This window comes from Salvelinus alpinus, chromosome 18, assembly GCF_045679555.1.
Source record: "Salvelinus alpinus chromosome 18, SLU_Salpinus.1, whole genome shotgun sequence".
Taxonomy (NCBI): Eukaryota; Metazoa; Chordata; class Actinopteri; order Salmoniformes; family Salmonidae; genus Salvelinus; species Salvelinus alpinus.
This window is the reverse complement of record NC_092103.1, coordinates 12695078-12709496: the sequence shown is the minus strand read 5'-3', so window position 1 is coordinate 12709496 and position 14419 is coordinate 12695078. Positions and strand designations below refer to the sequence as shown.

The 14419-nt window shown below is 43.3% G+C and overlaps 1 pseudogene; it reads right to left on the bottom strand.

Moving 5' to 3' along the window:
* Positions 1-5570: 5570 nt before the first annotated feature.
* On the bottom strand, positions 5571-7421 carry LOC139544631 (nucleolar protein 58 pseudogene; annotated as a pseudogene).
* Positions 7422-14419: the final 6998 nt, after the last annotated feature.

Here is a 14419-nt window from a genome sequence, read left to right as displayed (position 1 = left end):
CCTCAAGCCTGGAGCAGGTCAGCCAGAGAAGTTATGAGACAGAATGACTACAAACTTATCCCTGTCTCTGGGCCTGTACACAGTGACCACCTTCCCTGAGCCTCCAACATTAACTAGTTATTTATCTACATCTTTCTCCGTGGGATCGGAAATCTACTTCATCCCGTTATACTGTGGGGTCTTCAGGTAGGGATTAAAATCCTAATGAGACTTGATATGATAAGGCTTTTAATTGATAGCCCACAGAGATATGACCATAATCCAGCTCTGTTGGTTTCAGTCAAAGGTTGAAGGGGTCATCAGAACTGCATTGCTTGTTTTAGTCACAGCGGGTGAGAGATGGTGGGGCTACAGTCTCGCATGCAAACGCTGATTTCTTTAAATCAGCTGTTATGCCAAACATACTTTTGAGGTATTACTATATTTCAGCATTAAACTGTTTTTATTTGTCTTTCATCAGGATGAGAAATACTCGTCTTTACTATAGCTCGATGTAACTACAGAGGAGACTTCTATGTACGTATGTCACAAACAAAACATCAACAATGTTACAATGAGCCCACATGGTTTAGGTATAAATCTTATACCCATAAGTGACATGATCTTAGACAATTAATCCTCCATAATGTCTTGGTTAAGAAGCCGAATGTGTGTGATGTGTTAGTGTGTGGTCTCTTCTGACGGATGTGTGTGATTTATTTGTAAGACGGGCTCGGGTCATGGGCCCCATAAACCGTGAACATTGTAAAGTGGCAGAGCAAACTGGGGCAGGGGAAGGCTATGAAGAGTACAGACAGAGACATGTGCAGTCCGGGCTGGGGGGCTGCTGAGTGGGAGTTGAGAGAGGGTCTTTGTGGTTGTGGGGAGCTGGATGGATGAGACAGGGAGAAAAAGGGATGGATGTGGAGGAGTTGGCAAGGAGATATGGTCTGGGCCTCTCTGACAGTACCAGGCAGAGGGTGTCAGCACAGGGCAGCCGTGGAGCTGAAGGAGGGAGGGTCCCTGGAGTAATGTGCTCTGTGGTAGAGGAGGCTAGTGCCTGTCAGGATGAGCAACAGTCCTGTCATTATGAAACTAGCCAGCTCCCCCATTATCACCAGACAGGGTTCTCTTTCCCTAATCAACCTAGAGCCCAGCGCTAGAGCCGATGGATCGCTCAGACAACAAAAAGGGGTCCCATGGGGGGCTCTGAGGATCGGGTTAGGTTGACATCATGAGAAGTGGGGGGGGGGGGGGGGGACTATGATGATGGCTCGACTTGAGCTCTTCATTCTGCATGAAGGGTTATTTCTCTGGGGGGAAGACCTAGTTGTCTCAACGCAAACTGGCTGCTGAATCATTATGTTAGTAATCTGTGACTGATCATGTCAGGGTGGTATGCCAACGAACAAATCGAATGGATACCTCCTTTAACTTACGGCGGGGGCCCCATTCTCTCTGGGATGATAGGTCTGCATATGGCTCATAGAGAATGTGTGAGCCATTTTACAAGCCTTTCAGTGGTGTCGAGATAGCCCCGGTAGAGTTGTTGGAGGATCTAGACTTGTTTATAAGTGCAGCATGTGTAGCCCACCCGGAAGCCATGTGTTGAGTTAACTATATGACCCTCACTGATGGGACACTTTCCACTAGTATTGGCCCTAATGGATCTTTCAAATGGTGTCTATAATGCAGAAAGCTTTGATTTTACATAGCAAAATGAATATAAACTATCTGCATAAAATATCTGCAAATTAATAATAAACAGTCCGTAACCTACATATGAATCCTTTATAAAGGCTACTTTAAAGTGGTAATGACAATACTATGACTTAACATCTGATTTCTGATCAATGCTTAGTCATCCTCTGATGCCTTTAGCTTTGAAAGCAACCAGGCTTTGACTTGTGACTCATAAAGGTTTACAACTGTTTTAATGTTTTGTGCTGCACAGTCATTTACAGTTCAAATTCTATTAGGAACATGATACAACTAATTAACCAAAGAGTTACACAATCATTGGAGGAGGCAGCACTGCTGTGAAATCCACTCATAACATTAGCCCTGAGTCATTGCGGAGGGAACAGCCTTTAGTACTGCAGCACCAGTCACGTTGGGGAAGGTGGAGAACATCGAAACACGCAGAACTGAAACTGAGACCAGGATGAGAAGGGTCAGTGTCTCTGTTGTGTAGAGTCTTTGATTGATCACCAGATGAAACGTGCGGACTCAATGTCTTTCCCTCTCCTCTGCCATTGCTAGTCATTAAGCTATACATGTTGATAGCTGTGCTCTTCTGCTTGTTTTCAAAGTGTCCGATTCTCTTGATGAGGGTATTCGTCTTTGTCTTGTTCCATTGGGTTTGATCCTCAAGTCACTGAAGCTTACATCACTGCTAGGTGCTGATGCAAGGATCAATGTCAGAGCGAGAGAGACTTCAATTATAGGTCATGTAGCACGGCTTCTGTACACACACATAACCCAAGTGTCTTTCAATTGGTTGGTGAGAGAACCTTTTCCATTGGCTACTACTGCTGAGTACCTAGTTTGACCAAAGATACTTGCTCTCTAGCTAGTGGCTTCTGTTTAGCCTAAGCCAGCGCCCACATCACAGACAAACAAACAAACAACAAAACACTTTTGCTTGTACAAACGTGCATGTAACATATGTTTGAAGTCACGCCTGTATTATGAAGTCCCATATTTATTTATTGCAGTTATTTGCTATCCATCATTTCTGTCATGTGGTCTGCGTACTGTATGAACATCAAAGCGAAATGTGTTTGCCTCCATATGCGGAATTTGGCTACTGCCGATACATTCTTGATAAAGGACATCAGAGTTGCATACAAAATGTCCCCATATGACCCGTCTTTGAAATTCACACAAATATGCGAGTGGAGGATTTCCCCCCTTTAATTAATACATGGTGTTTCATCAGTACCATTTTAATTAAATATCAAAAGTCTGTCTGTTTGTCTGTCTGTCTTGGGGTGTGGGTGTTTGGATTATGGCTAGGGTTGAGCCAGGGCGTGGACATGAAGCTAGGTTAAGGGTTAGGGTCGGGTTAGGGTTCTGTCTCTCTGTCTCCCTGTCTCCCTGTCTCTCTAGCCCCGTTTATAAATTGTTGAAACATGCGTCCTTTGCCCTGATATTGCCCACATTTTTAGGGGTTGTCTTTAGAGGTTTTAATTGAGTTGATGTTGACGATTTGATGGTGGTGGGATGGGATGAGGAGGCAGTCTAACAGACAGTGTCACCAAAGGCTACATACAAGACAAAAGGGAAAGTGCAGCGAGTGAGAATGCATTTTATCACATAGCTACGGGCATAATAAAGACATAAACCATCCAACCACAGGCACATGTGCTAGGAGTAACAACATTGCATGGCCTGGCACCACACCATCATCAGCAAACTTTTTAGTTGGTGAACTAATTCTTTCATCTGAGTGTATCCTAATCGGGTGATTATACTGTAGCTATGACTAAATAGACAATGTGTCCAAATGCTTTGTTTTGGGTTTGTTGTGGTCTTGGTTGCTTCCATGCGGAATGTTTGTGATCTGATAGTAGTGAAAACATTTGTTGTTAAATGGAGCAGGCAAAATTACTTTCTTGTAGGCTGTACAGAATGATATTACACAAACATGTTGTATTCCTCTTGATCATCTTCCTTGTTTGAATTCTTTCTGGACTTGTACAGACAGACTCGACTACTGGGCTAGACTACAGCTGGGCTTTGAGTCCATGGGCCATTGTCTGTAGAGATGTTACAAACCACCTCACAGGCCTCAGGCTCTTTTGTTCTTTTCAGTCATTCTAATTTCCAGACATACCTTTCAACTTCCCTGTCTCTTTTTTTACATGTATGATAAAGATAGTTATAAGAGAAAAGAGTGTAAGCAGGTTGGAGGTTAGCCTGATGAAAAGAGCCTCTGAGTTGTTTTCACATAGTTGTTTCTTAGTATCCAACCCCACCTGTGCAGGAAGAGACTGTGTCTGTGTGATTCCAGCTTACCACCAACATCAAAAGAGAGATGTACTGTACTGAATGATGTGTTTAAGAGGAACACCGATCTGAAACTGAGTCGTATAGTGAAGAGTCTCAGAGCCTAGGATAACAAAAGCTTATTTCTAGCCCCTGTCCTGTGTTCTGGAGGATTTGACATTGGTGAATGAATGGAAACAGGACACGTCCCCTGCTACCAGCTCGCGTCGGTATGCAGCACAGCATCGGGGCAGAAGTTGCAATCTAAAGTGTGTGTAATGGGATCCTCTCTAGACCTGGGGGTTTGAGGGTTTGTCATGAAGTCCCACACTAACTCAAATGGCTCCTCTTCAATGGCCCTGCCCTATTCACAAGGCTGCTGGTAGCTGAGAGAACAAAAAGGAAGATTGTAGACAAAGCGCAGTGCTGACGTAAGTGAAAAGGGCAGCTTATGCATTGTTTTTTTCAACTCTGACAGTTCTTCTGCCCCTACGCTCTTAGAAAAAAAGGGTTCCAAAAGGGTTCTGTTCTTTTGGTTCCAGGTAGAACCTTATTTTGTTCCAGGTATAACTATTTTCGGTTCCATGTACAACCCTATGTGGAAAGGGTTCTACATGGAACCCAAAGGGTTCTACCTGGAGCAGAAAACGGGTTCTTCAAAGGATTCTCCTATTGGGACAGCCAAAGATCCCTTTTTGGTTCTAGATAGCTCCTTTTTTTAAGAGTGTACATGTTAATGTTTGTGATGAACTTGGCAATTCCATAGGGCATGTTTTCGAGGACTGCTGGCAAAAATTTCAGGGACAGCTGATTTTATGTTGGTAATCATATGTTGTAACATAGAGAGTAGATACAACCCAGCAATGGGGAATGATTCTTCAGGAGAATATGGGAATACATCCTCCCAGCGGGCATCATGAATAATCCCATATTAGGCTACATCATCCCTGTGGACTCCCTTTAATATTTAACCCACGTGCCAAAGTTTCCCTCAAAGAGATTGTAGGAACATGGTAACTTGTAAAGTCGTGTGTGATACTTGACACTGCTGTACATCAACGGATACCTAGGTTGTAATGATTGGTACACATTTCTGTTCATAATTCCGTTTTTGTCCCCCGTTTTTTTATTCACTTTTACATGGGGGTCCTGCCTTATTTTTTGTTCCGTTTTTACACAAGTTGTCTTTGTTTATAACAAGTGACATCATAGCCCGTTAAGCTGCAACATTTGAGACACTGTGTTTACAAGGGAGATGTTCTATTCTGTTTCATTCAATTGCCGCTTTCTTACAATAAAAGGTCTGCATACAGTATTTAATTTGTTCTGTCAATAGTGTGTTCACTTCACACTGCAATATTGATTTAAATGAAAACAGGTGAGGATTAACTTCATGCATGTATTCAACTTTTCTGAGAATCAGAATCAGACTATTCATAAAGGTACTGTAGTAGTCTTTAAAGCGGCAATCAGCAGTTGAAACACCGCCCCTGTTTCATTAAAGACAGAGCTATGGATGTAAGTACTGACTATCCATGACATCATATTTACATTTACATTTAAGTCATTTAGCAGACGCTCTTATCCAGAGCGACTTACAAGAGAGCGACTAAAAGTCCTAATATAATACAGTTTCTCCCCGACCAGATTATTCTCCCTCTTCCTCCTTCACCTTTTTCTTCTTCTTCTTCTTCTTTGACGATTCCTCTGTGGGAGAGACGGGCGCCTCCTCTTCCTCTACGTCCATCGCCTCGGCTTTCTTGGACTTCTTTTTCTTCTTCTTGGGAGTTTCTCCTGCTGCCGTTGACGCCTCTGGTTCTTCCACCGGTTCTTTTTTGGGTTTCTTGGGTTTGACTGTCACCGGTGTGGCCACCTCTTCCTCCACCTCCTCAAACTTCCTCTTCTTGGAAACGGAGGGGAGGGTGGAGTCTCCGGAGGGGTCGTACACCTTCACGTCACTCTTGTGTTGGTATTCTCACGTCACCCCGCTCCTCCGCTCTCTCCACTGGCTTCCAGTTGAAGCTCGCATCCGCTACAAGACCATGGTGCTTGCCTACGGAGCTGTGAGGGGAACGGCACCTCCGTACCTTCAGGCTCTGATCAGGCCCTACACCCAAACAAGGGCACTGCGTTCATCCACCTCTGGCCTGCTCGCCTCCCTACCTCTGAGGAAGTACAGTTCCCGCTCAGCCCAGTCAAAACTGTTCGCTGCTCTGGCACCCCAATGGTGGAACAAACTCCCTCACGACGCCAGGTCAGCGGAGTCAATCACCACCTTCCGGAGACACCTGAAACCCCACCTCTTTAAGGAATACCTAGGATAGGATAAAGTAATCCTTCTAACCCCCCCCCCCCCTTAAAAGAGTTAGATGCACTATTGTAAAGTGGTTGTTCCACTGGATATCATAAGGTGAATGCACCAATTTGTAAGTCGCTCTGGATAAGAGCGTCTGCTAAATGACTTAAATGTAATGTTAAATGTATTTGTCAGACTTCGCCATGGCTTTGCCTGTTCCACTGATTCTTCTGATTCCCTTCTCCTCTAGGTGGCGTAGCCTGGCCTCCAGCTTGGCGCGGTTCTCAACTCCCATCTCAGCGTTCGTGTCCTCTCCCAGGGCATCGTAGCGGATCGCCAGAGATGCTTTGGCTGCCAGCATCCTGGAGATCTTGCCCTTGTTCTTGGCCGAGGTCTGTCCCACCAGAGAGGCGTGGTAGATGAGCCCATATTTGGGCGTGTCTCTGCGCGTCTTCAGGGCTCTGAACAGGGCCTTCTCTGCTCCCAGGATCTGGACTGTGGAGGCCGGGTGCTTGGCCAGGTTCAACAGGGACCCGGCATGCGAGATGAGCCGTGCCCCCACCAGTTCCCCCACCATGACAGTCAGGTTGGGAGCGATAGCCATCATCCTGTTCTTCAGATAGTCGTACAGCTGGGTGCGGTACTCCGTAATATCTATCACCTGGTCACACAGGTGCATGATGTTGCCGATGTCCTCCTCGGACACCTCCGTTCCCATGGAGATCTCTGCGGCCAGTTTGACCTCTGCCTCCACCTCCTCGGGGAGATGTTCAGACAGGTCAGTGGTTGCCACGTTGGTACGAGCCCCTATCTTGCGGACACTCTTGCAGTAGGCCAGGTTGTCAGTGATGATCTTCCCCACCTCGGGGAAGTGCCAGCCGTACCACTCTCTACAGCGCATGATGTAGTTGTTGAGCTCCTTGTCCAGGTCATCCAGCAGAGAGATAGCTTGAACTATCATGGTATCCACTTTGTCAGGGCTGAACTTCAGCTTGTAACGGGACAAACTGTGAGCCAGTCCCAGAGACATGGCGCTGATCTCCCGGGGGGGCAGCCCAGTGATCAGGGCCTCCATCTGTGTCCTGATGCCTCTCATCAGCTCTGCCACCGCAGATATATAAAATGATATGTCTAAATTGACTTTGTTTACAAACATTGGAGTAAAAGAAGCTTATATTTTGTGTTCAACGATAGTTGAACTAAGCTCAAGAGAAATGTGTAAGTAATATTCTTCAAGAATGAATAGGTACATGTCATTAATTCATAAGTCCGAAAATGGATGTAGCAATGGATGTTGTCAGTACAACCCCAGTGAACCCACAAATGTATTCAAGAAAACAAATGTATTCAAGAAAACAAATGTATTCAAGAAAACAAATGTATTCAAGAAAACAAATGTATTCCGTCTTTGGTATTAAACAAAATGAACATGAACATTCAGGTAACTACCAAAATAAAGGAAACACCAACATGAAGTGTCTTGGAACTCTATTGGAGGGATGCAACACCATTTTTCCACGTGAAATTCCATCATTTGGTGTTTTGTTGATGGTGGTGGAAAACGCTCCAGAATCTCCCATAAGTGTTCAATTGGGTTGAGATCTAGTGACTGAAACGGCCTTGGCATATGGTTTTCAATAGTTTTCATGCTCATCAAACCATTCAGTGACCACTCGTGCCCTGTGGATGGGGGCATTGTCATCCTATGGGGGCACAGCCATGGTAGCCAAAATAATGGCCTGCCCAGCGTTTTTATACATGACCCTAAGCATGATGGGATGTTTTAATTGCTTAATTAACTCAGGAACCACACTTGTGTGAAAGCACCTGATTTCAATATACTTTGTATCCCTCATTTACTCAAGTGTTTCCATTATTATGCCAGTTACATAAACAGTGCATTCGGAAAGTATTCAGACCCCTTGACTTTTTTCACATTTTGTTACGTTACAGCCTAATTCCCCCCCCCAATTTTTTTTTTTAATCCTCATCAATCTACACACAATACCCCATAATGACGAATAAAAAACATAAATAACGTATTTACATAAGTATTCAGACCCTTTGCTATGAGACTCGAAATTGAGCTGCAAGAGGGACTGGTGCACTTCACAAAATAGATGGCATCATGAGGATGGAAAATTATGTGGATATATTGAAGCAACATCTCAAGACATCAGTCAGGAAGGTAAAGCTTGGTCGCAAATGGGTCTTCCAAATGGACAATGACCCCAAGCAAACTTCCAAAGTTGTGGCAAAATGGCTTAAGGACAACAAAGTCAAGGTATTGGAGTGGCCATCCGAAAGCCCTGGCCTCAATCCCATAGACAATTCGTGGGCAGAACTGAAAAAGCGTGTGCAAGCAAGGAGGCCTACAAACCTGACTCAGTTACACCAGCTCTGTCAGGAGGACTGGGCCAAAATTCACACAACTTATTGTGGGAAGCTTGTGGAAGGCTACCCGAAACGTTTGACCCAATTTAAGCAATTTAAAGGCAATGCTACTAAATACTAATTGAGTGTATGTAAACTTCTGAGCCACTGGGAATGTGATAAAATAAATAAAAGCTGAAATAATTAATTTTCTCTACTATTATTCTGAGATTTCACATTCTTGAAATAAAGTGGTGATTCTAACTGACCTAAGACAGGGAATTTTTACTCGGATTAAATGTCAGGAATTGTGAAAAACTGTGTTTAAATGTATTTGGCTAAGCTGTATGTAAACTTCCGACTTCAACTATATATATATATATATATATATATATATATATATATATATATATATATATATGAGAGAGAGAGAGAGAGAGAGAGCACTCCATCTTGCTATAACAGAGCAGATAGCCCTAAAAACTGTGTCTCCTGTCCAGGGTTAAGTAGGTTACTTTCTAATTGTAATTTAGAACAGTTCCATCGAACACATTTGGTGTGTCATCATAGTGGTCTCTGACTTGTGGTCAGACTCTCTCAGGTGGAACAAACTGAAACTTGCTCCTTTTTTCAATGTCGCATTGAATGTCATTGAGAAAATAGAAAGGTGTCATAATGTATTTTGTTTCCAAATATCTTTTCTGAATTCAAAAGTAATCCAAGAAGTAATCATCAAGTTTTTGTAATCCGATTACAATATTTTCCTGGTACATTTTGCTGTAACCAGACTACATTTAACTGATTACATATAATCAATTACTTCCTTACCCTGCTCCTGTCTACACTACAGTATGGAACCAATCAAGGTACCAATCAAGAGTAACTTTGCTGAAATAAAATCACAATTATGTAGTTGGTTCTCAACACTACAGGCTCCACTTTAAAAAGAACAGGATCAAGCATTCCTGTCATAAGAATAGACCAGGTCTAAAGACAATCATGGTTCAGGTTCTATAGAATGAATGTTTCAGCGGTATTATTCTCTGTTAATCCAAAACTAAGGATTCACGTAATTGGTCAGCTGCTCAATTAAGTTCTGGGTCCTAAGAGAAGAGATCAAGAAATACTAGAGCGGGGAGTGGAATGGTAACGAGGAGCTCCACCTTCTCTCTTTGCAAGTTTCGAGCGGAATGCCTCCTCCCCTTCCGGACCCCCCCCCCCCCCCCCCCACCGGAACCACTGCTGCTCGTTATCCAACTCATCCCATTCAGTCCCGACAGATTCTCTCGGTTTACACTCAGAATCTTTCCACGGGAGATTAGAGCAGTATCAACAACTACATTTTGCTGTTTTGACATTAACTCAAGACTGCTATCAAAATATTTTAGCAACTTGCAATACATAACAATAATATTGTGATAGTTAAAGAGTCTACATGTTTGAAATGGGACCCAGAGAGGTTAAGAGTTGATTGTACTGCAGTTGAACCCTTCAACCTTGGATTGAATGAATAATTGGAGTGTGGACACAGCAGCCATGTGCGTCAGTAACCCTAGGCGTCCACTGATAGAGCTTCCTGTGTGTCCCCCTCCCGCCCCCTCCTCCTCCCTGGCCCCCGGCCCTCAGCAGGGCCACCAACAACAGGGTGACACAGAGCCAAGACCTCCCGCCCAGGGAGGGCTCAAGGAGAACAAGGGTCGCCCCCTCCACCGAGACAGTGATTCCATTACCACAGAAGGTCTCAGCTTTCCATTGACTCAGGTGGCTTTGTTCTGACTGAGATAACCCACAGTTCATTGTGTAAAGGTCTCCAATAGGATCGGCTGCTGGAGGGAATGTAAGTTTATTAGTATGTTGAATAGTAGATATCTGGGCCTGATATATCATCTCGTGTTGAGTCTGACCTACAGGAGGTCCCCTTATTCCGGAGGACCTGGAAGTGTTTTGGCCTAATTGCCCCGAGCCTCTTCCCACCTACATACACCTGGCACTCATTTCAGAGCTTCCGTTCCTAACAGTCCATATCTGCCATAGAAGTGCCCGACATCAGATAAAACCAGGCTTCACACATGACAGCTGACGCAACGATTAATCACAGAACCTAGAGTCCGATGGGAGTGCCATGTGTGTCTCCCTCAGTTTAAGCACTCCACCACCTCACACAATTGAAGTAAATTATCTTGACCTTTACACAACCTCTGGACCAAGGTTAAAGGGATAGAGTCCTCAGAATACACTTACCTTTACTGTCATTTGGGGGATGCTAAGATACCGCACTAAATAGTCATTTTTATTGAGTCAGCATTGCTATAGGGTCCTGATCATTCTGAAAATATGTCTAAAACACCTTACAAACACGTCAATTAAACTGTTTTCATAGGTATGTAGACTTTAAAGGTAAACTTCAGACAGGAAGCAGAACTTCAAACAGAAAGTCACTTCTCTGTGGCAACTGCCTTTTAGGGGATGAGGGGGTCCAAGTGTGCAATGACATCTCTAAAGGTGTACATAAAGTTCTTTATCATCCTATCAGCATCACTTCAGACATTCCCCTTCACTCTGACGGCAACCACCATTCAGACTTTTATGACTCACGTGAAATTGCCTGCTTATTTTAAACCTCTCAGACAACAAGACGGTTTGGCACTCTGCTCACGTTTTAATGATAGGACCGTTGATTGGTTACAGACTTTCGCTTTTAACTTTCCGCTTAGTGAAATATATAATAGAACTATAAGAATCAAATACTTTTTTTTTTTTTTTTTACAGAAAATTCTTGAAAATTGTATCTGCTGGTTGGTTAAATGTGACAGCCACAAAGTCTGTCCATCGCCTCTGTCCATCGCCTCTCCCCATCACCTCCCCCCATCCCCTCAAATAGAGGAATGGCTCTGTACGATGATTAATTCATTTGCTCACTCGATTTCCCTGAAAACAGAACTAATCTTGCCAATACATTATTCACCAATAACCAACACTTTGACCATGAATAATTCACCGCTGGCCAGCTAATGTTTTTGTCATGGTGTTTTAGATCACTTACTGGTATGAGATGGAGATAGCAGTGCAACTTTGAATGTTCAGATGGTCTGTAGCGTAATATTAATCCCAGGAGGTAAAAAAGTGCCCAATCATCCTTACATCCATTTCAGGTAAGTTTACATTCATGTAATTTGATTTCAAACATAGGTGGCTGGTGGAAAGAGCTATACGAGGACAGGTTCATTGTGATGGCTGGAATGGAATACATGGAATGGTATCAAACACATCAAACATATGGAAACCACATGTTTGACTCCGTTCCATTAATTCCATTCTAGTCATTACAATGAGCCCGCCCTCCTATAGCTCCTCCCATTAGCCTCCACTGACTTCAGATCAACAGCAGTGTCTTAGAGTTTGATTTATACCTGATGTATTTACTTCCTCTTTCTCTCATGTGTTTATGTTTTTAAGCTTACTATTGTTTGACTCTGTGCATTAGTGTAATTAGTATATGGGTAGCTGTAAGACAGATGTCAGTAATCATGTCTGTGTAACAGATGTCTTTGCATCTAAAAAGTAGTAAGGCAACATTTCCCTTTCACATGTATAATTAAAAGCATTATGTCTTCAAAAAATACAGTAACTTCTATAATTTACTCACTTCTAAGGAACAAATCTTTCTGTCATCATAAAACTCACCCCAGCACTAAGTAGCCTTGTTGATAATGGAACAGTAGGAGACTTCTTCTGCCATTCTTATGGTTAAGTTACACCAGTCTAGGCCTTGGGGACCGGTCATAACTAACAGTTATCTGTTTTGAGCTGGTGCAGAACAACAGTACATGCTTTGTCTGTCCATGAATGGAAATCAATTAACCCAGATGAATTGTCAGTAGATAAGACCACATAATTGCTGTGTTACGTGAAAACATACTGCAGTTGGTTGACTTCAGTTTACTGCTCACTGGCCCCAGCACATAAGGAGACGATCAGAAAACATTTTGCAGCATTAAGCGTTTCACGATCAGATGATGGGAGAGTCTCTGAAGACAGAAAGCAGTAAGTCACCATTCACAGATCCCCAGGAGAGGAGAGAGAGAGCAGCAGGGAGGGAACATAGGAGGGAGAGAGAGAGAGAGAGGGAGAGATGGAGAGACAGACTAATGATAGAAGACCGAGGGGCATGGAGGAGAACTGTTGTTTGCAATTAAGCCTCCTCCATCTGCAGTGCGATCAGTGAAAATGACCAAAACAGCCAATGTTATGTAGTCTACCTCAAAGGAAAGCAACTCAAGTGATTGTGTTTTATTTTGTTTGATTTGTGTTTTAATATCTTTGTTTATCTCATTTGGAGCACATTGTTATTGTGAAGACCACATCCTGGAACACATTCTGTGTTTACTATGTTTCCAATTCAGGCACAGAAATGAATATTGTGGAATGTGGGTAGATGTTTGATGGATTTCCAAGTGGGATGCGATGCGGCCTGGTTTGCCTGAATTTTTGGGGAACGTGAATCTCAGGAAATCTTGTTCTGCTCCAAGTTCTTGATTTCTAGAAAAATATGCAATATAGGTTGGGGTTGATAAGGAAAACAAATTAAATCAACCAGATTAACTATGGGAGATATTGTCTCAGACGGACTTGAAAGTGAATTATAAACTGGGTGGTTCGAGGCCTGAATGCTGATTGGCTGTTATACATACCCCATATATATTACTGCTCTAATTACGTTGGTAACCAGTTTATAATAGCAATAAGGCACCATGGGGGTTTGTGGTATATGGCCAACATACCACGGCTAGGAGCTGTATCCAGCCACTGCGCGTTGCGTCATTGTCACGTTCTGACCTTTATTTCCTTTGTTTTGTCTTTATTTTGTATGGTCAGGGCGTGAGTTGGGGTGGGCAGTCTATGTGTGTTTTTCTATGTTGGGGTTTTGTGTTCGGCCTGGTATGATTCTCAATCAGAGGCAGCTGTCAATCGTTGTCCCTGATTGAGAATCATACTTAGGTAGCCTGGGTTTCACTTTTGGTTTGTGGGTGTTTGTTGCCGTGTTAGTGTTTGTTCGCCACACGGTACTGTTTCGTTCGTTATTCTTCGTTTATTGTTTTGTTCCAGTGTTCCGTGTTGCTTATTAAAAAGACATGAACACTTACCACGCTGCGCTTTGGTTCGATCATTCTTCCACCACAGGCGATCATTACAGTCATGCATAAGAACTGCCCTTAGCCATGGTATATTGGCCATATACCACACCCCCCCGGGCCTTATTGCTTAATTAGACCATCCTTGATAATGTCCCCTTTGTCAGGGACCCTTTCACAGTAACTTAACCTAAATCCCCCTGACTGCCCCTTGTTACTGAAAAAAAAAAAAAAACGCAACATGAGCTAAAATAGAAGATCCCAGAAATTGTTCATAGGCACAAAAAGCTTATTTCTTTAAAATCTTGTGCACAAATGTGTTTACATCCCTGTTAGTGAGCATTTCTGCTTTGCCAAGATAATCCATCCACCTGACAGGTGTGGCATGTCAAGAAGCTGATTAAACAGCATGTCGAGCTGCACCTCGTGCTGGGGACAGTAAAAGGCCACTCTAAACTGTGCAGTTCTGTCACACAACACAATGCCACAGATGTTTCAAGGTTTGAGGGAGTGTGCATTTGGCATACTGACTGCAGGAATGTCCAACAGAGCTGTTGCCAGAGAATTTAATGTTTGTTTCTCTACCATATGCCACCTCCATTGTCATTTTAGAGAATTTGGTAGTTCATCCAACCGACCTCACAACCAC